The following is a 19,976-nucleotide window of genomic DNA, read 5'->3' on the forward strand; positions in this document are numbered from 1 at the left end:
CCTCCGAATGCTCCAGTTCCTCCCACAGTTCAAAGGTGTGCAGATTAGATGGATTGGCTATGCTAAATTGCTTGTACTGTCCAGGAGTGAGCATGCTAGGTGGATTAACTGTGGGAAATGCAGGGTGATAATAATTTTCTTCTCATATTCCCACCATGTTCATTAAGGTGCACTTTGCATCCTTTACTGTCCTATTACCAGATGCCAACTATTTAATGGCTTCTTGTGGTGCATTGATAATGTCCCGAGTTAAGAGATCTGAGTTCAAGTCCCATTTCCAATAACTATATCAGAACAGGTTCGTTTAAAAATATCTACTTCAGGCAGTGCTTTGGTAGACATCTACACCCACTTGTTATTAAATTAATTTGCAATGCTTTTGACAGAGTAGAATTGTGCATTATAAAATAATCAACAACAGATTTAATCAGGCAATAACAGAAAATAACACAGTCAGTACTTATTACTGAATGATAACTTGAATTATAATCTCTTGTTTCCAAGATAATTAGCTTCATGTCTATAGTTGTTAACTTTCCGTTTGAGAGTGAAAAACCTGGGTCAGAAACAACTGTGCGAAGCTTAAATCAGGACAATTATGAAGGACTGGGGGCAGAGTTTACTGGAGCAGATAGGAAGAAAAGTTTTGCAGGAAAGGCATTGAGGAATAATGGAAGATATTTAAGAAAATAGTTCATGATTCACAACAAATGTATACCCCAGGCAGAAAGAAGGATTCTAGGATAGGGAGAAGCCATACTTAGCCAAGGAATTAAGGATAGCATCTACTCAAAAGTCAAAGCATACAGTGTTAAAGATTAATGGCAAGCCAAAGAATGGGGAAGGTTTTAAAAACCAACATGGAGTGGCACAGTGGCTCAGTGGTTAGCACTGCTGCCTCACAGCACCAGGGACCTCGGTTCAATTCCCATCTCGGGCAACTGTCTGTGAGTTTGCACGTTCTCCCCGTGTCTGCGTGGGTTTCCTCCCACAGTCCAAAGATGTGCAGGTTAGGTGAACTGGCCATGCTAAAAATCACCCATAGTGATCGGTGCATTAGTCAGAGAGAAATGGTACTGGGTGGATTACTCTTCAAAGGGTCGGTATGGACTTGTTGGGCTAAAGGACCTGTTTCCGCACTTAGGGAATGGAATCTAATCTAATCTAATCTAATCTAAAAGATAACTAAAGAAAAGATAGAAAATAAACTTCGAGAGTAAACTTGTAAGTAATACCAAAACAGACAAGAAGAGCTCCTGTAATTATATAAAAACTGAGGGGCCAAAGTAAACATAGGCTCTTGAGAGAAGGGGGCTGGAATAATAATAATAATGGCATGCTAGGAAATGACAGAGGAATTGAATAAGTACTTTACAGTAGAAAACTCTGATAGCATCCCATAAATACTGATTAATTAATGGGCAAAAGGAGGATTGCAATAACCATTACTAAGGTAAAAGCAATAGGGAAATTCATGAATTGAAGAGATGATAAGTTCAGCAGTAACTGTGGGCCATCCACTCAGGGACTAATCCCCACAGTGGCAACTCAGTCTGCAAAGGCCTATTTCAGTTTATCATTCAAACACTGGGGAGACAACACCTCTATTTTCACTTGTCAAGGTACCCTGCAGCTGCTTTGAGGCTGAAAAGCCACCCGTAGTCTTTCTGTATAGCTAGCCTGACCTCTGGCCAGTTCAGGGAAAATCGCAGGTGAGGGGTGTTTAGAGTTCGTGGAAGATTTGTAGCTCGGGTGTGGATGAAGTCATGGATTCGTTCGCCGAGCCGGTGTGTTTTTCTGCAAACGTTTTGTCGCCTCGCTAGGTGACATCATCAGTGTGTGTTTGATAAAGTGTTGGTGGTCTGTCCCGTCTAGTATTTATATGTCTCTGTTTGTTGGTACTTGCGGTTCTGTATCTGAGCGGTTTGTAAATAGGGTCCAGTTCAATGTGTCTATTGATGGGGTTCCGGTTGGAGAGCCAGGCACCAAGGGATTCTCTGGCGTGTCTCTGTTTTGCCTGTGCTAGGATGGTTATGCCATCCAGCACTCTCTCATTTCCAACTACACAGACAACGAAGGACACAAATTCAACTGGGACGATGTAACCATCCTAGCACAGGCAAAACAGAGAACTCCTTGGGGCCTGGCACTCCAACTAGAACTCCATCAATAGAAGTCATGATTTGGAGATGCTGGTGTTGGACTGGGGTGTACAAAGTTAAAAATCACACAACACCAGGTTATAGTCCAACAGTTTTAATTGGAAGCACACTAGCTTTCGGAGCGACGCTCCTTCACCAGGTGACTATCACCTGATGAAGTAGCATTGCTCCGAAAGCTAGTGTGTTTCCAATTAAACCCGTTGGACTATAACCTGGTGTTGTGTGATATTTAACTCCATCAATAGACGCATTGAACTGGACCTTGTATACAAACCACGCAGATACATAACCGCAAGTACCAACAAACAGAGACGCATAAAACCAGGCGGGGCAGACCACCAACACCTTATCGAACATGCACTGATGATGTTACCTTAGCGAGGGCGACAAAATGTCTGCAGAAAAGCACATCAGCTTAGTGAGCGAATCCATCACTTCAGGTGAGGGATGGTTTACCACAAGGCGAACACGATTCTAATCCTTACTTTGAGCCTGACGGTGGGATTCAAAAGCCAGCCAGAAAAACAGGGTGGCTCAGTGGCCAGCACTGCTCCCTCACATCACCAGGGACCTGGGTTCGATTCCAACTTTGGATCACTGTGTGGAGTTTGCACATTCTCCTTGTGTCTGTGTGGCTTTCCACTGGATGCTCCGGTTTTGTCCCATACTCCAAAGATGCAAGCGAGATAGATTGGTGATGCCAAATGTGAGGATAGGGTCTGGTTAAGGTGGGATGCTTTTCAGCAGGTTGGTGCAGGCGTCAATGGGCAGAATGGCCTCTTGCTGCCTTCTAGGGATTCTATGAAAATCCTACCCCTTTCATCAAATCTCTCATGTTCTCTGCCAGCCTGTGTTTATCACTAGGGTAAAAGCAATAGGGAAATTCATGAGTTGAAGAGATGACAACTTTAGCAGTAACTGCGGCCTATCCAGTCAAGGGCTAATCCCCACAGTGGTAGCTCAGTCTGCAAAGGCCTATTTCAGTTTATCATTCAAACACTGGGGAGAAGAAATTGAGGTCTGCAGATGCTGGAGATCAGAGCTGAAAATGTGTTGCTGGAAAAGCGCAGCAGGTCAGGCAGCATCCAGGGAACAGGAGAATACACGTTTCGGGCATAAGCACTGGGGAGACAACACCTCTATTTTTACTTGCCAAGGCACTCTGCAGATCCCCAGAAGAATTCCCAGAATCCCCAGAAGAAATTTCCAGCTCACAAATCATCCCTCATATCTCTGTAGGCCAGATTGATCTGGTTGAAGCCTGAAGCAGTTACGCGGTGTTGACCCAGTTTTACAGGATAAAACTGAATAAGGTCCGAAACCATGTTTTACATAGAATGCAAATGTACCCCAAACTACTGATTTTTGTTTCAGAAATCGATACAATTTAACAATCTCAAATTGTATACTAAGGCAGATATATTCTAATTATGTTACCTTGGTGTAGCATTTTGAATTGAATACCACTGATTGTATTTTGTGGCTTGACTGTTAACCCCTCGAAACATACCATAAAAAATGGTTTCTTGTTGAGAGGGATTTCTTGAAATTTATAAACAATACTAACTACTTTTGTTGCTGTAATATCATCAGACCAGAACATAGTCTGGGTTCTATGCATACTGATGTTACTGTCTGTTATATACATATAACTGACTGACAAAACACACTACATTGACACCATTACACAGAGAAAGCAACTGGAGGTCAGGGAAGTATATTTATATCAGAATATCATATGCCATTTGCTCTGAAGTCCATGCAGCAAAACAACATATTCTTATACATTATAAAGCAGATACATAGGAATGCCATCACCTACAATCTCACCTCCGTACCACACACCATCGTCGTTACTTCACTCTCGCTCCTACCGTACCAGCATCCTGGTTGTCCCTCAATTTCAAGGAATGTAACATTTCAAGAAAACAGCACACTATCACCTTTTCCAGGAATGGCCAATGAACTCTGGCCCAGCCAGTGATGCCCATCTCCCATGTACGAATAAAAATCTTAAAGCCTCCAAGTGTAATTGTAAATGCTGCCTTGAGGTCAGTCAGATATCCTTATATTGGATCCTTAGCTTGGTTCAAAGTCTGAATCTGTAAGTTAAGGAGAAGTTACTTTACGTTACAACACTCGGACATCTCTCTGCTCTTCCATTTCTGGTCGTTTATGCCTCCCTGACTCTGTTCACTCCACCAGGGGTGCCTCAAGATCTGGAATGCCTCTCTAAGCCTTTCCAGCGTACCTATCTCTCCTATTTCCTTGAAGATACTCCCTATATTTTCATTAACAAGCATTTGGCCACCCGTCTGAATGTTATGTGGCTCATATTTTGATTGAGGTGAAAGGCTTTGGGATGTTGTATCAAGTTGTTGTTACAGGTGAACATTTGGCCCTTGGGTTACACTGATCTGAACCAGTGAGCATTTTGAGTCTCAAAAGGAACGTGCGCAAATGGTGAAGATGGGACAGATTGTGATGCCCCCATAGTTGAACTGTCCTGTGGACACTCACCTTAAAAATTCTCAATTAAAGATGTCTAATACTAAGGGTCATGCATTTAAGGTGAGAAGGGAAAAGTTCAAAGGAGGTGTGAGGGGCAGGTTTTTTACACAGAGAGTGGTAGGAGTCTGGAACATGCTGACAGGAGTGGCACTGGAGGCAGATATGATAGGAGCGTTGAAGGGACTATAAGATAAGCACATGAATATACCATGATGAGAAGGTGCCGGTATTGAACGGGGTGATCAAAGGTAAAAATCACAGAACCCCAGGTTAGAGTTCAACAGGTTTATTTGTACTTTCAAATGAACCTGTTGGACTATATCCTGGTGTTGTGTGATTTTTAACTATGAATATGCAAGTAATGGAGGGATATTGATCGAGCGCAAGCAGATGGGATTGGTTTAACATGTTCAACACAACACCGTGGGCTGAAGTGTCCGTTCCTGTACTATACAGTTGTAAGTTTCCAATACTTGACTTTTTGGATGAGATAGACAGATGTTTGCTTAAGAGCGAGCAGTACATTTAATTTCAGAAAACATGATGATAAAACTGGGGAAGGGAAGAGAAGAGGGGAGAAGGATGTAAATGCTTATTTTGCTTCATAACGCACAGTTTGTAATTAAATCAACTACATACCGAAGGAAGACAGCAATCTGTAATTAAATGTACTGCAACTTGAGCATGCTGTTTCTGACAGTCAACACACTAGGGCAACTAAAGAAAAATACCTTTTGCACTTTTTCTCCTGCTAATTTGCGCTGAGCTTTCCACCATGTGGCAGCATTCCCAGCCCCTGTATCGAGTCACCTTAGGGTGAGTTGGAGCCTCTGTGTCATGTACTGATCCATGAGCGGCTCAACTTTTCATTCCTTAATTGGCAACCAGGAAGAGTGCTTTTAGAGGGCAGGTTACATGTTGTCAGCTTCAGTTCCCTTGAGGTGAAAGCTTCTATGTCAGACCCCAGTCAAAAACTCAGGCAGCTCATTAGAGTCTGAGGCGGACTGATCCATGCACGGCGTGTCCTCAAGATGTGAAGGCAATGTTCTTTGAATTAAGAACCACGAGTACTTTGTCCTCGGGTTTATATTTAACACTTTCAAGCCTCAGGAGAAAGACTGTACTTACATTTATGTGAATCGTGGCTTAGTGGCACTAAACCTGGGTATGGCTGAAATGCCACCAGGGGTGTTAGATGTGATTCTGTAATTAGACAGCACTATCTGAATAATTCCAAGTCTGCTAGGAATCACATTAACAATCCGTTTAAGATTATTTGTTGGTCTTGCAATACGATGTGCTTTCATTTGCCAAAAATTACAGATATTCATAGTTAGGGGCTTGTCCTTTGCAAATTAAAGGAATGTGTCCGGGCGCTGTGTCACTTTGGATTTAAACAAAGAGCAGTGAAGAGGTTCCATGTCACATTCTGCATGGAAAGCATCAACCAATCAGAGTTGACTTGTCAACCAATCGGTACCCATTTATCAAGCCACATAAATTGTTGTTCCCTTTGAAATTTGGTACTCTTGCATCTGTCCAGATGAGTTCAACTTTCAAAGCTTCAAAAGTACATTTTTTTTAGCAGTTCTTATGCTTAGATGGTGTATTTTTAATTAGGCCTTTGCCCACCTGGCTCCTAAACTCTAGAATTCTATTCCTAAACATCTATTTCTTTTTGAGTTCAAATTTTTAAACTTTTATCTAATGGCGTATGGGTTTCCTCTGTGTTTGTCTGAAGGGTCTAGTGGCTAACTTGCAAATTTTTCTGTAGCTTTGGTAATATTTAAAAAAAAAAGGAAAAGACTGAATAGGCTGGGGCTATTTTCCCTGGAGTGTCGGAGGCTGAGGGGTGACCTTATAGAGGTTTATAAAATCATGAGGGGCATGGATAGAGTGAATAGCCAAGCTCCCCTACCCTCCGTGGTGCATGGATGGAATGAGCTGCCAGAGGAAGTGGTGAAGGCTAGTACATATCCATCATTTAAAAGGCATCTGGATGGGTATATGAATAGGAAGGGTTTAGAGGGATATGGGTTAAGTGCTGGCAAATGGGACTAGATTATTTTAAGATATCTGGTCAACATAGACAAGTTAGACTGGTGGGTCTGTTTCCGTGGTGTACATCCCTATGACTGTACGCAGGAACCTGTTCAGCTCAGTGTGCCAAATGACAAGCAATACAGAAAGCAACCTAGGTGGAAATGTACCAGTGGGGGCTTATATGGGCAGGAAGGAGGGACGGTTTGGAGCCTGTTGTGAGGTATGAGGACCGAGGAATGGTAAAACAGTGAATTAAAATCATGCAAAGATAAACAGACATGAAGAGGACTGCTGCCTGGATAGACCTGGTCAGGCCATTTATTCTTTTTTTATGCTGTACTGTGGCTGGATCTGCGGGGGTTCCCAGCTTACACTCTCTGGGAAAGTGGTATAAGGCATTAAATGAGCATTGGATACCTATATCAACCAACCAATGACAGGCGAGGATCGGAAACCATACTCCTATAACTGTAACTAGTTCTTAGGGCTAAAGAGATTTATGGGGAAAAAATGGAAACTGGATACTGAGTTGGATGACCTACCGTGATCATATTGAATAACAAAGAAGGATCAAAGTGCCAAATGGCCTACTTTTGCTCCTAATTCCTATGCTTCTATGCAAATGCTGTAGTATAATAGGTTAACAGCTAAAGACTGATATCTAGACTGACACCCTCAGTAATATCAGATGATGTCCCACCAACTGAACTGGGATCTGAGGGAAGATGATTCTAATAGAGTCTTGCTCAACCATATTTCTCAAAATGGTGTATATCATTACATCTTGCACGGCTATGGTTTCTGATCTTTGCTTCTCAATAACATTGAGTCTACGATGTTTAAAAAGACAGGAGATGCAATTTTTTTCACACATAAGAGTGGTTCATGTCTGGAATGAAATTCCAGTGGAAATAGTCAATGCAGATACAGTTACATGATTCAAAAGACATTTTGATAAATACATGAAGAAGGAATATTTGGAGAGATATCAGCCAAGCTCAGGCAGGTGGGACTAGTGTACTTTAAGATTATGGCCATTTTCCACCCTCCCAGTGACTGAACTTATGAAAAGTTCATGCTCGCTGCTCTCCATGCCAATTATAACCCATCAAAAAGATGACATTTGCACCTTGTCTTTGAGGTGACTGCAGTATGCCCCACCCACTGACCAACAAATTGATGGATGTGTGTAAAAATAGCCTCAGGATTATAATTGCCCTGAAAGTGCAGTGGGATCTGGACTTGTTATAATGTAAGATGCCAACTCTGAATCTGATTAATGCACATTGGAAGACAGTGGAAATTCAGAAGGGACTTTCCTTCCATTCTTGCAGTGAAATGATAATTAGTTATTAGCAATGCCTTTTCAATGTATTGTCAGACTGAAGTTATTAATGGGGCTGTCGACAAAATATTCTTCTCTTCTGTTTCTTAGTTGATTAATACATTCTTCTCTTTGTCCTCTCAATTCACTGATTCATTCTTATTTTCTCATTTTATAGAGTCATTGAGTTATACAGCATGGAAACAGACCCTTCCTGATGAAGGGCTCATGCCTGAAACATTGATTCTCCTGCTCCTCAGATGCTGTCTGACCTGCTGTGCTTTTCCAGCACCACACTCTCGACCCCCTTCAGTCCAAACAGTCAGTGCTGACCATAATCTCAAACTAAACTAGTGCCACCTGCCTGTGCTTGGGACATTTCCCTCAAAACATTTCTTATTCATGCACTTTTCCAAATGTCTTTTAAAGCTTGTAACTGTATTCACACTCACCACTTCCTCTGGAAGTTCATTCTGCACATGAACCACTCTCCCTGTAAAGCAATTGCCGCTTTACAAATGTCTTTTTAAAATGTTTCTCCTCTCACCTTAAAAATATGTCCCTGGTCTTGAAATCCCCCACCCGAGGGAAAGGACACTGCCATTCGCCTTATCCATGCCCCTCATGTTTTTATAAATTTCTACAAGGTCACCCCTCATCCTCCTACACTTAGTTCATGTTGGCATTCTTATCCCATTACCCACAGCAGTGGTAATGACTTTTAATTGCTCTCTGAAATGGTCTAGCAAGCCACTCATTTCTCGGGCAACTCGGAATGGGCAGCAAATGTTGTGACCATGCTGCTCCTTTAACAAGGTTATGTTGTCAGCGGGTTTGGAGAAGGTTTGTAGCTCATGTTGAGGTTCTGAATGTAAGTTTGCTCGTTGAGCTGGAAGGTTAGTTTTCAGCTGTTTCATCATCATACGAGGTAATATCCTCAGTGAGCCTCCAGTGAAACACTGGTGTTATGTTCTGCTTTCTATTTATGTGTTTGGGTTTCCTTGGGTTGGTGATGTCATTTCCTGTGGTGATAACATTTCCTGTTCTTTCTCACAGAGGGTGGTAAATGGGGTCCATGTCAAGTTCCATTCGGAATACCATGCTTCTAAGAATTCTCATGTGTGTCTCTATTTGTCTTGGAGAAAGTGAGGACTGCAGATGCTGGAGATCAGAGCTGAAAAATGTGTTGCTGGAAAAGCGCAGCAGGTCAGGCAGCATCCAAGGAGCAGGAGAAACTTCCCTTCTCAGCTTCCCTGAGAAGCTGCTGGGAACCCAGAGAAGCTGCTGGGAACCCAGAGAAGCAGCTGGGAACCTGGAGAAGTTGCTGGGAACCCAGTAAAGCTGCTAGGCACCTGGAGAAGCTGCTGGGAACCCAGCAAAGCAATTTCAATAGACAATAGACAATAGATAATAGGTGCAGGAGTAGGCCATTCTGCCCTTCGAGCCTGCACCACCATTCAATATGATCATGGCTGATCATTCCTAATCAGTATCCTCTTCCTGGCTTATCTCCATAACCCTTCATTCCACTATCTTTGAGAGCTCTATCCAACTCTTTCTTAAATGAATCCAGAGACTGGGCCTCCACTGCCCACTGGGGCAGAGCATTCCACACAGCCACCACTCTCTGGGTGAAGAATTTTCTCCTCATCTCTGTCCTAAATGGTCTACTCCGTATTTTTAAGCTGTGTCCTCTGGTTCGGCACTCACCCATCAGCGGAAACATGTTTCCTGCTGCCAGAGTGTCCAATCCTTTCATAATCTTATATGTCTCAATTAGATCCCCTCTCAGTCTTCTAAACTCAAGGGTATACAAGCACAGTCGCTTCAGTCTTTCAGTGTAAGGTAATCCCGCCATTCCAGGAATTGACCTCGTGAACTTACGCTGCACTCCCTCAATAGCCAGAATGTCTTTCCTCAAATTTGGAGACCAGAACTGCACACAGTACTCCAGATGTGGTCTCACCAGGGCCCTGTACAGCTGCAGAAGCACCTCTTTGCTTCTATACTCAAATCCTCTTGTTATGAAGGCCAGCATGCTATTAGCCTTCTTCACTACATGCTGTACCTGCATGCTTGCCTTCATTGACTGGTGTACAAGAACACCCAGATCTCTCTGTACTGCCCCTTTACTTAAATTGATTCCATTGAGGTCGTAATCTGCCTTCCTGTTCTTGCCACCAAAGTGGATAACCATACATTTATCCACATTAAACTGCATCGGCCATGCATCTGCCCACTCACCTAACTTGTCCAGGTCACCCTGTAGTCTCCTAACTTCCTCATCACATTTCACCCTGCCACCCAGCTTTGTATCATCAGCAAATTTGCTAATGTTATTGCTGATACCATCTTCTATATCTTTAACATATATTGTAAAAAGTTGCGGTCCCAGCACGGATCCCTGCGGTACCCCACTGGTCACTGCCTGCCATTCCGAAATGGAGCCGTTTATCACTACCCTTTGTTTCCTATCAGCCAACCAATTTTCAATCCAATCTAGTACTTTGCCCCCAATACCATACGCCCTAATTTTACTCACTAACCTCCTGTGTGGGACTTTATCAAAAGCTTTCTGAAAGTCCAGGTACACTACATCTATTGGATCTCCCTTGTCCATCTTCAGAGTTACCTCCTCAAAAAATTCAAGAAGATTAGTCAAGCATGATTTCCCCTTCATGCTGATCCTCTCTTCTCTCTGACATCTCTCTCATAAGAAGCTGGGTTTGATTTTACCTTTTTAACAAAGAGAGTGTTTATGAGATGTTGCAATTATTTGGAACAGTATCATTAAGTTTCGATAGAGTCGATTGGGTGTTCAAATAGTTATGTCGCTCTAAGTTTGGTTTTCCTTTGCTTATGTATAAATAAATTTGTTTAAAACTGAGTGGTTGGTCCAGCTGCATTAACCCTGGAATATCCACATTACCCCTGGAATATCCACATTAACCCTGGAATATCCACATTACCCCTGGAATATCCACATTAACCCTGGAATATCCACATTACCCCTGGAATATCCACATTACCCTTGCTTAAAACAACTAGAAAAGGTTACGTCTGGGCTACCTTCTTGAAATGTATTGAAGGTGTCTGGCCTGGTTCATAACGTCTTGCCAGTGAAGCCCACATCCCGTGGAAGAATAAAGAATAAAGACAATGTTCTGCTTGTATTTGCTTGTAAATAGCTTCTCCAATCTGAGAAAAAAATTGACATAATCTGAACACCCACCCACTGAGTGCTAACCATTGCTATGTCTCCCACTAATTGGAGAACCAGGAAAATGGTATTAATACCACTTCATTGCCCAGTGCAGACCCGTTGTAACTATAAATACCCTGCCCCCTTTGTGGATAGTCTAGGAAGCCTCAGCACTGTGTCAAGAGCTTGGAAATAGATCTGACATTGTCTTAAATTTAGCCACCCCTTTTAGAAACTTTTTTCTTCAAGTCTGATGATATGGCAAGGAACTTTCACACTAAACAAGTACCAGGTAATAATCACCTCCAGTAGGATAGAACCTGACCATCTCGTCTTGGAGTTCAGCAGAATTACAACCAATGAATTCCCACCATCAACGTCCTGGTGTGAAGGGGTGGGTGCTATGGTAGTGCCTGTGGATATTAATTTATCAGAAATTGCATGTGACCAAGAATATAATTAGCATGGCTGAAGGGACAGGTCAGACAGCAGGAGTTGTGCAGTGCGCAACTCACTTCCTGACTTCCTGAATCGTGTCCATTATCACCCAGATCCAAGTCAGGAGTACGATTGAATGATGAGGAGTGTGAGTGAGCTCTGCCACCAACAGTAGCAGCAGTATGTTCCATCTACAATGCAGCAAGTAGTGGCTCAGTGGTTAGCACTGCTGCCTTACCCCACCAGAGATCTGAGTGCGATTCTACCCTCGGTGACTGTCTGTGTGAAATTTGCATATTCTCCCCGTGTCGTCTTGAGTTTTCTCCGGGCGCTCTAGTTTCCTCCTCACAGTCCAGAGACTTGCAGGCCAGGTGGCTTGGCCATGGGAAATGCAAGGTCACACGGGTAGGCAAGGGATGTGATCGGAGTTTAGTTCACTGATATGATGGGTTGTCATGCAAATGTTTCGCCACTGTGCTAGGCAGTATCATCAGGGCGACTCCTGTGAAATATTGTTCTTCTACTCCACTTGATATCGAGACGCCTCGGTCTGTTAAGGTGGGTCTTAGCTCTACCGGCTTTCCTTTGTAGTGGTTTGTATATGGGGTCTATGTCAACATGCTTGTAGATGGCATCACGGATGAAAACCAGGCATCTACAAATTCCCATGCATGTCTCTGCTTAGCGTGTCTTAGGATGGTTATGTTGTCCAGTCAAATTGATGGTTCTCTTTATCTGCGTGTACTGAAATGAGGAAGAGCTGGTCATGCCATTTTGCTGCTGGTTGGTGTTTGTGTATCCGGGTTGCTAGTTTTCTTCCAGTCTGGCCAATGTAATGTTTGTGCTGGTCGTTACATGGAATTTTATATATCACATTGCAGCTGCATGTTATGGGTATGGGGTCTTTCATTCTGATGAGTATTGGCATACTGTGGCTGTGGATTTGTGTGCTGAATTAGATTAGATTACTTACAGTGTGGAAACAGGCCCTTTGGCCCAACAGGTCCACACCGACCCTCCGAAGAGCAACCCACCCAGACCCATTCCCCTACACCTAACACTAGGGGCAATTTAGCATGGCCAATTCACCTGGCCTGCACATCTTTTGGACTGTGGGAGGAAACCGGAGTACCCGGAGGAAACCCACGCAGACACGGGGAGAATGTGCAAACTCCACATGGACAGTCGCCCAAGGTGGGAATTGAACCCGGGTCTCTGGCGCTGTGAGGCAGCAGTGCTAACCACTGTGCCACCGTGCCGTGCTGTCAAGACTCCTAATGGTTGTAGTGGTCTGGTTGTCATTTCTGATATGATCTTGATATAGAGTTGGGTCGCCAAAATTTTTATTGAATGGATTGGATGTACTTCATTGGAGTTTCAATGAAGTGAGATCTGATCTTATTGAAAGAGATGTCTTTCTGAAGGGCATGACAGGGTGGATGCTGAAAGGATGCTTTCCCCCAAGAGATGATTCTACAATAAGGGATCACTGTTTAAAAATTAGGAGTGCTCGATTTCAGTCAGAGATAAAGCGGAACTACACCTCTCAGAGGAATGTTAATGTGTGCGGTTCTGACTCACAGAGAGCCCCGAGAGTTGAGTTATTGCACACAGTCTAGGCTGAGTTCTAAAGGTTTACAATTTGACGAGAGCATCAAGGGCAAGTGAGGGACAGGCAGGGAAGCGAGTTAAGGCCAAATTCACAATGCCATGATCTTAGCAAATGTAGGAAAAGGATTGAAGGGGAAGTGTAGATTTGCTGCAACATGGAATATTTTACACTAAAACTTACATTTGACACATCTCTGCCATATGTCTTACCATGGACTTGGAGTCAAAAATGTCTATTGCACAGAAAGAGGCCCTTGAGCCCAATGAGTCTGTGCTGATCATAAACAACCACCTAATTATTCTAATCCCATTTTCCAGCACTTTGTCTACATACCTGCAATATACCTAACCGCAATCCTAATGCTAACTCTAGTCCTAGTCCTAACCCTAACCGTATACCTTGGCACTGTAAGTGTACATCTACATATTTGTTCAATGTTATGAGGGTTTCTGCCTCTATTATCCTGACATGATTAGATTAGATTAGATTCCCTATAATGTGGAAACAGGCCCTTCGGCCCAACCAGTCCACACCAACCCATTTCCCTCTGACTAATGCACCTAACACTATGGGCAATTTAGCATGGCCAATCCACCTGACCTGCGCATCTTTGGACTATGGGAGGAAACCGGAGCACCTGGAGGAAACCCACGCAGACACGGGGAGAATATACAAACTCCACACAGCCAGTCGCCCGAGGCCGGAATCGAACCTGGGTCCCTGGTGCTGTAAGGCAACAGTGCTAACCACTGAGCCACCCTGCCACCTCACATGTAGTGAATCCCAACATTCTCTGGGTGAGAATGCTTTTTTTGTTAGATTGCCCTCTTGTCATGTGTTCCTGTCTCATTGCAAACACTTCCATCATCGAGATCAATTTTGGTGGGATGCAACATGGACTCACACAGGACAGAAGCACACCCTTCAGTCCAACCAGTCCAGATTAAAATATGAGAAATAATGCTGGGTGAATAGGCTTTAATCATAAAGCTATAAAAAAATGCAAGATACTGCCAAGAATGAGAGATGGCAGCATGGAATCTCCCACTCATTCACTGCAGCTTTGATGAAAGATTCCTGGAAACTTAGAAAATTAAAACAAATGTTGGCCATTTGGCCTTTCAAGACTGCTCTGCCATTTTCTATGGGTTATGGTTGATCATCCAACTTAGTACCATGTTCCCGTTTTCACCCCATTTCCTTTGATCCTTTTAGCCCTACGAACTGTATCTAAGTCATTGAAGCTATTCAGTATTGTGCCCTCAACCACTTTCTGTGCTGGAGAATTCCACAGGCTCACCAATCTCTGGGTGAAGAGATTTCTCCTCATCTCAGTCTTAAATCTTATATCCTCAAACAGTGACCCCTGGTCGGGGCCCTCCTGTGATTGGGAATAGCTTTTCTGCATTTTATCTTGCCTAGTCCTATTAGAATTTTATAAATTGCTATAAGATCCTGCCTCATTCTTTGAAGTTCCAGTGAATATAGTCCTAACCAATCTAGTCTCTCTTCATATGCCAGTCATGTCATGCTAGGAATCAGTTAATAAACCTTACTGTACTCCCTCCATAGACAGAACATCCTTCCTGGTTGTCCTGGTTTGGATTGACAACTTTATAATCTTGGAATGTCATGTGTAACTAGAAACTGCTCTTTAATTATCCGAATATTTGCAGGTTGCTCCGGGCTGTCTGGTAATCCTCGCCTGGCAATATTTAAGACACTGAACACTTGCTAATGGCTTAATGATGATTTGCAGAACACAATGGTTCAATTTATTGTGGTATCGGGGTTGTCCATGGGGCTTTTCAGTAGACCATAAACAAAATAATAATCTTCTCTCAACAAACAAACAAGACAATGTTAATGAGCAGTTATGGCAGTGGGCTTTTAGTAGACACAACTCAAATTATTTTTCTGGACTAATATATAAAGAACGAAGTGAGGGAAACATAGCAATGTTTGAAAACCTACAGAGTGTACATGTAACAGGACTATTCTTGGGAATCATTAAAAATACTTTCTACTGAAATGTCATAACCTTTTGACTACTTTAAGACAATTAGCTCAACAAACAGTGGACAAATGAGATTTTTTTTAACACTATATCTTTATATGCTCTGGGATAAACTGCCTGAAAGGATGGCAAACACACAGGAGGCTGGAAGAACAGAGCAAGCCAGGCAGCATCAGGAGGTGGGGAAATCAAAGTTTCAGGTATAACCCTTCTTCAGGGCTGGGGGTGGGTGTAAGTGGAGCTGCAGATAAAGGGGGTTGGAGGAGAAAAGGGTGGTTAGATGGGGATAAGTGAACACAGGTAGAGGGTACGACCTGATTGGTTGATGGGAGGAATGAATCCGGGGTTGGATGCCTGGAGAGAAGGATCGATGAGAGGAATGGGAGGGAGGGGGTGGGGCTGGGAAAGGAGACGGAAGATAGGAAGGGAGGTTATTTGAAATTGGAGAACTCAATGTTGAGTTCTCCGGGCTGCAGACTGCCCAGACAAAAGATGAGGTGTTGTTCTTCCAATTTGCAGTTTGATTTGTTTTGGCAATGAAGGAGTCCAAGGATGGTCATGTTGGAATTGGAGTGGGAAGGGTGGTAAAAGCAGAGCCAACAGCAAAAGGGATCCTGGTACATATATAGAAAAGATGTCGGGCTTGGGATCATGGTATACAGACCTGTGGTGTTCCCACCTTCCTATATGGCTCTGAAACATCTACTCTCTGAAGCAGGCACCTCAAGGTGCTGGTGTAGTACCACCCATGCTGCCAGTGCATGGCAGGTAAGTCCCAGATGGACAGAGGAAGTGCTTCAGTGACAATCCGAGTGGATGGGCCAAAGGGCCTCTTCTCTTCTGTCTGATTCTATGATTCCATGCCTGACTTTTCCCAGTTCTGAAGAAACATCACAGGCATGAAACACTGATTCTGAATCTCCTTCAACATAGGTGCTTTGAGCTTTTCCAAAATGTTCAGTTTATATTTCAGAATTCTAGTGTCTGCAGTGCTCTGCTTGTTGACATATTCTGGTATAGATGGTTAAGGAATCTAACTTCAGCAGAAGGCCAAAATGCTGAGTAAGTTAAAAAAAATTCAACAAAGTGTCAATCAAAGTGATGAGAGAGACTTGAAAAGTTGTATCTGCAAATTATTTTTCTATTATTGTGCATAATTTGTTTCCATCATAACTTTGTATCTTATGTAAAAATGATTCCAATATATATCCTCAAAAGTAAAGGATATGACTCTGTTTTATTCCACAGGAATAATCAGGGAATCATGTCGGAACCATGAGGTTGCAGTGATGATGAAGAAACTCTATGTTCTGTTTCGCAAATACTGTGCAGGAATTTGCAAACAGATTAATGTGCAAAAATGTTGGCACATTGACGTCCTGTCACTATTTCCAGCTGTTACTTCAACTGTTTTAAGGACTTGTCAGTACACAAAAAACAGATGCCACTGAACATAATGTTCACACCAAAACTTATAATGAGGCCAAGCATGTGTGTATATTTTGCCTTCCAGCTTCCAGTATCCTCACACTGAAACCAAAGCTCATAATATTCCACAATCATCACGGTCATTTACCTACCTTGTGACTCTCAAAATTTCTGAATATCCCACTTATCCCTCAGTACGGAGCTGTAACCTGATTGAAATGTGTTCAAGGAACTATTCTGTCAGATTGTTGAACCATCTTTGCTTCAGAGATTGAAAGTTAAGAGTTAATGGGATAATGTTTGGAATTCTCTACCCCAGTTGACTGTGGAGGCTAGTCATTGAGTACAGTATGTTTAAGACGGAGATTGATAGATTTCTAGATTTTAAAGACTCAAAAGGATATGGGGATAGCACAGGAAAATGGCATTGAGATAGAAGATCAGCCGTAATCCAATTGTAAAGCTGAGCAGGTTCAAGGGGCAGAATAGCCTACTCTACCACCTGTTTCCTATGACCTATTACAGATCCTAAATATGTAGGCTAGATTAGTGTTAGAATGCAGTACTGGGAAGATGGTGCCTTGCAGAAGGTGGCATCTTTGGGATGAAGTGTTAACTGTATGCTCAGATTGATGTAAAAATCTCCCATTGTAAAAGTAAGAGGTTAAACCAATGTATTGTTTAAAGGAAAGTAACAGAGTTCATCTAGTATTCTAGTCAACATTTGTCTTTCACTAAACAGTTTGGGAGTGAATTATATTTATAGCTATGGGATCTTATTGTGCACAGATCGACTGTTGCATTTGCTGACATAATGTCAATGAGATGGAATCCCTATTACGTGGAAGCAGGGCATTCAGTTCATTGAGTCCACACCAATCCTTCAAAGAGCATCCACCCACTATGGGAGGAAACTGGAGCACCCGGAGGAAACCCACACAGACATGGCGAGAATGTGCAAACTCCACACAGACAGTCACCCGAGGCTGGGATTGAACATGGGTCCCTGGCGCTGCGAGCTAACCACTGAGCCACTGTGGCACCTCAAAAGAGAAAAAAGGGATTTAAATTTAATTTATTGTCTGAATTGTTTTGGCACATTCAAAAGCAAATTCTTTCTTTGTACACTTGAGCAATTTCTTTTTGGTATAATGTATTTTCATCCCAACGCAAATCACAGGTTGCAAAGTGATGCAGCTATTAAAAGAGGGGTAAAGTAGTGAGGCCGTAAAAATACAGAGAATCCAGTCCTTATATAGCCAGTGTCTTTGTATAGAGGATCTGACAGGATTGGTGTTAAGAGGCTGGTCCCTCTGGCTATTGAGGTGATGTCAAATTAAAGGACCATCATTTAGGACTGAAATGTGGTGAAATTTAACATCTTGCTTGTCTTGATAATGAACTGGGAAGCACATGACCATATTACGACAACTTGCCCAGGGTGATGGCGGATATGTCACTCTGCCCAACATGCTCAATACCACTCTTGAACATTAGGACGGAAAATCTCTGCCTGAGGATCAAGGGAACAAACTGAAAAGTGTTGTTGAGGATTACCATGATCTCATTGAATGGTAGAGCAGACTCGATGGGCTGAATGGCCTATGTCCCATGGTTTCTGAGGATACAGGAATAAGATGAGAAAGTGGAGCTGAAGTAGAAGAGCAGCCATGACCTCATGAACTGTTTAAGAGGCTCAATAGGCTACCTCTATTTCTTACATCTTTATAGAAAATAAAGTTAAAAATCACGCAACACCAGGTTATAGTTCAACAGATTTAATTGGAAGCACACTAGCTTTTGGAGCGACGCTCCTTCATCAGGTGATAGTGGAGGGCTCAATCCTAACACAGAATTTATAGCAAAAATTTACAGTGTGATGTAACTGAAATTATACATTGAAAAATTGATTGTCTGTTAAGCCTTTCATCTGTTAGAATACAGGGATAGTTTCACTTCTTTCATGTGTAAATCACAAGACCTTTTTTATAAAAGTTGCATTCTCGGGTTAGCTGTTAACAATGGTGATAGCTAGACAATATGTTGAAGGTGTTGGCCCCCTGTGTTCTCTGTCTATGCCATGATGTTTAGATTGATTCTAATCTAAAAAGTGAGATAACGGAGTTTTACATAAATTCATACAGTTTTTGGGCTCAGAGTTCTACATGAATGCATGCAGTTTTTGAGCAAAGTACACAAATTCACCCCACAGAATATATGTGTGCATTTGGGTCTTTGACTGTCTGTGTGTGTGTGTGTCTGTCTGGGTTGGGAGTTGTGAGTGTGAGAAACTGTATGTGTGTGTGTAGTGAGTGCAGAGTGTCTTAAGTCTGTGAGAGGGGGTGCATGTGTGAGTGTGGGAGTGTGTGTGTCTGCACCCTTACAGACACACACACTCCCACACTCACACATGCACCCCCTCTCACAGACTTAAGACACTCTGCACTCACTACACACACACATACAGTTTCTCACACTCACAACCCCCAACCCAGACAGACACACACAGACAGACAAAGACCCACATGCACACATAAATTTTGTGGGGTGAATTTGTACTTGCAGGATTACATTGTACTTTGCTCAAAAACTGCATGCATTCATGTAGAACTCTGAGCTCAAAAACTGCATGAATTTATGTAAAACTCCGTTATGTCACTTTTTAGATTAGAATCAATCTAAACATCATGGCATAGACAGAGAACACAGGGGGCCAACACCTTCAACATATTGTCTAGCTATCACCATTGTTAACAGCTAACCCGAGAATGCAACTTTTAAAAAAAAAGGTTTTGTGATTTACACATGAAAGAAGTGAAACTATCACTGTATTCTAACAGATGAAAGGCTTAACAGACAATCAATTTTTCAATGTATAATTTCAGTTACATCACACTGTAAATTTTTGCTATAAATTCTGTGTTAGGATTGAGCCCTCCACTATCACCTGATGAAGGAGCATCTGTCCGAAAGTTCGTGTGCTTCCAATTAAATCTGTTGGACTATAACCTGGTGTTGTGTGATTTTTAACTTTGTACACCCCAGTCCAACACCAGCATCCCCAAATCATAGAAAATAAAGATTGTGATATTGTTCCACTGGAGGACTTTGTCTAGGTCCACAGTACAGATGTTGAGCAAGGCTCTATATAAATGCAAGTTCTTACATTCTCCCTGAACTCTTCTTAAATGGGTTTCAGTATACCAGCATCATACAGGTAAATTGTGAGCAATATGATT

This window comes from Chiloscyllium plagiosum, unplaced genomic scaffold (genome assembly GCF_037043375.1).
Source record: "Chiloscyllium plagiosum isolate Xiang-an unplaced genomic scaffold, Cpla_swu_hap1 HiC_scaffold_42, whole genome shotgun sequence".
NCBI classification, from domain to species: Eukaryota; Metazoa; Chordata; class Chondrichthyes; order Orectolobiformes; family Hemiscylliidae; genus Chiloscyllium; species Chiloscyllium plagiosum.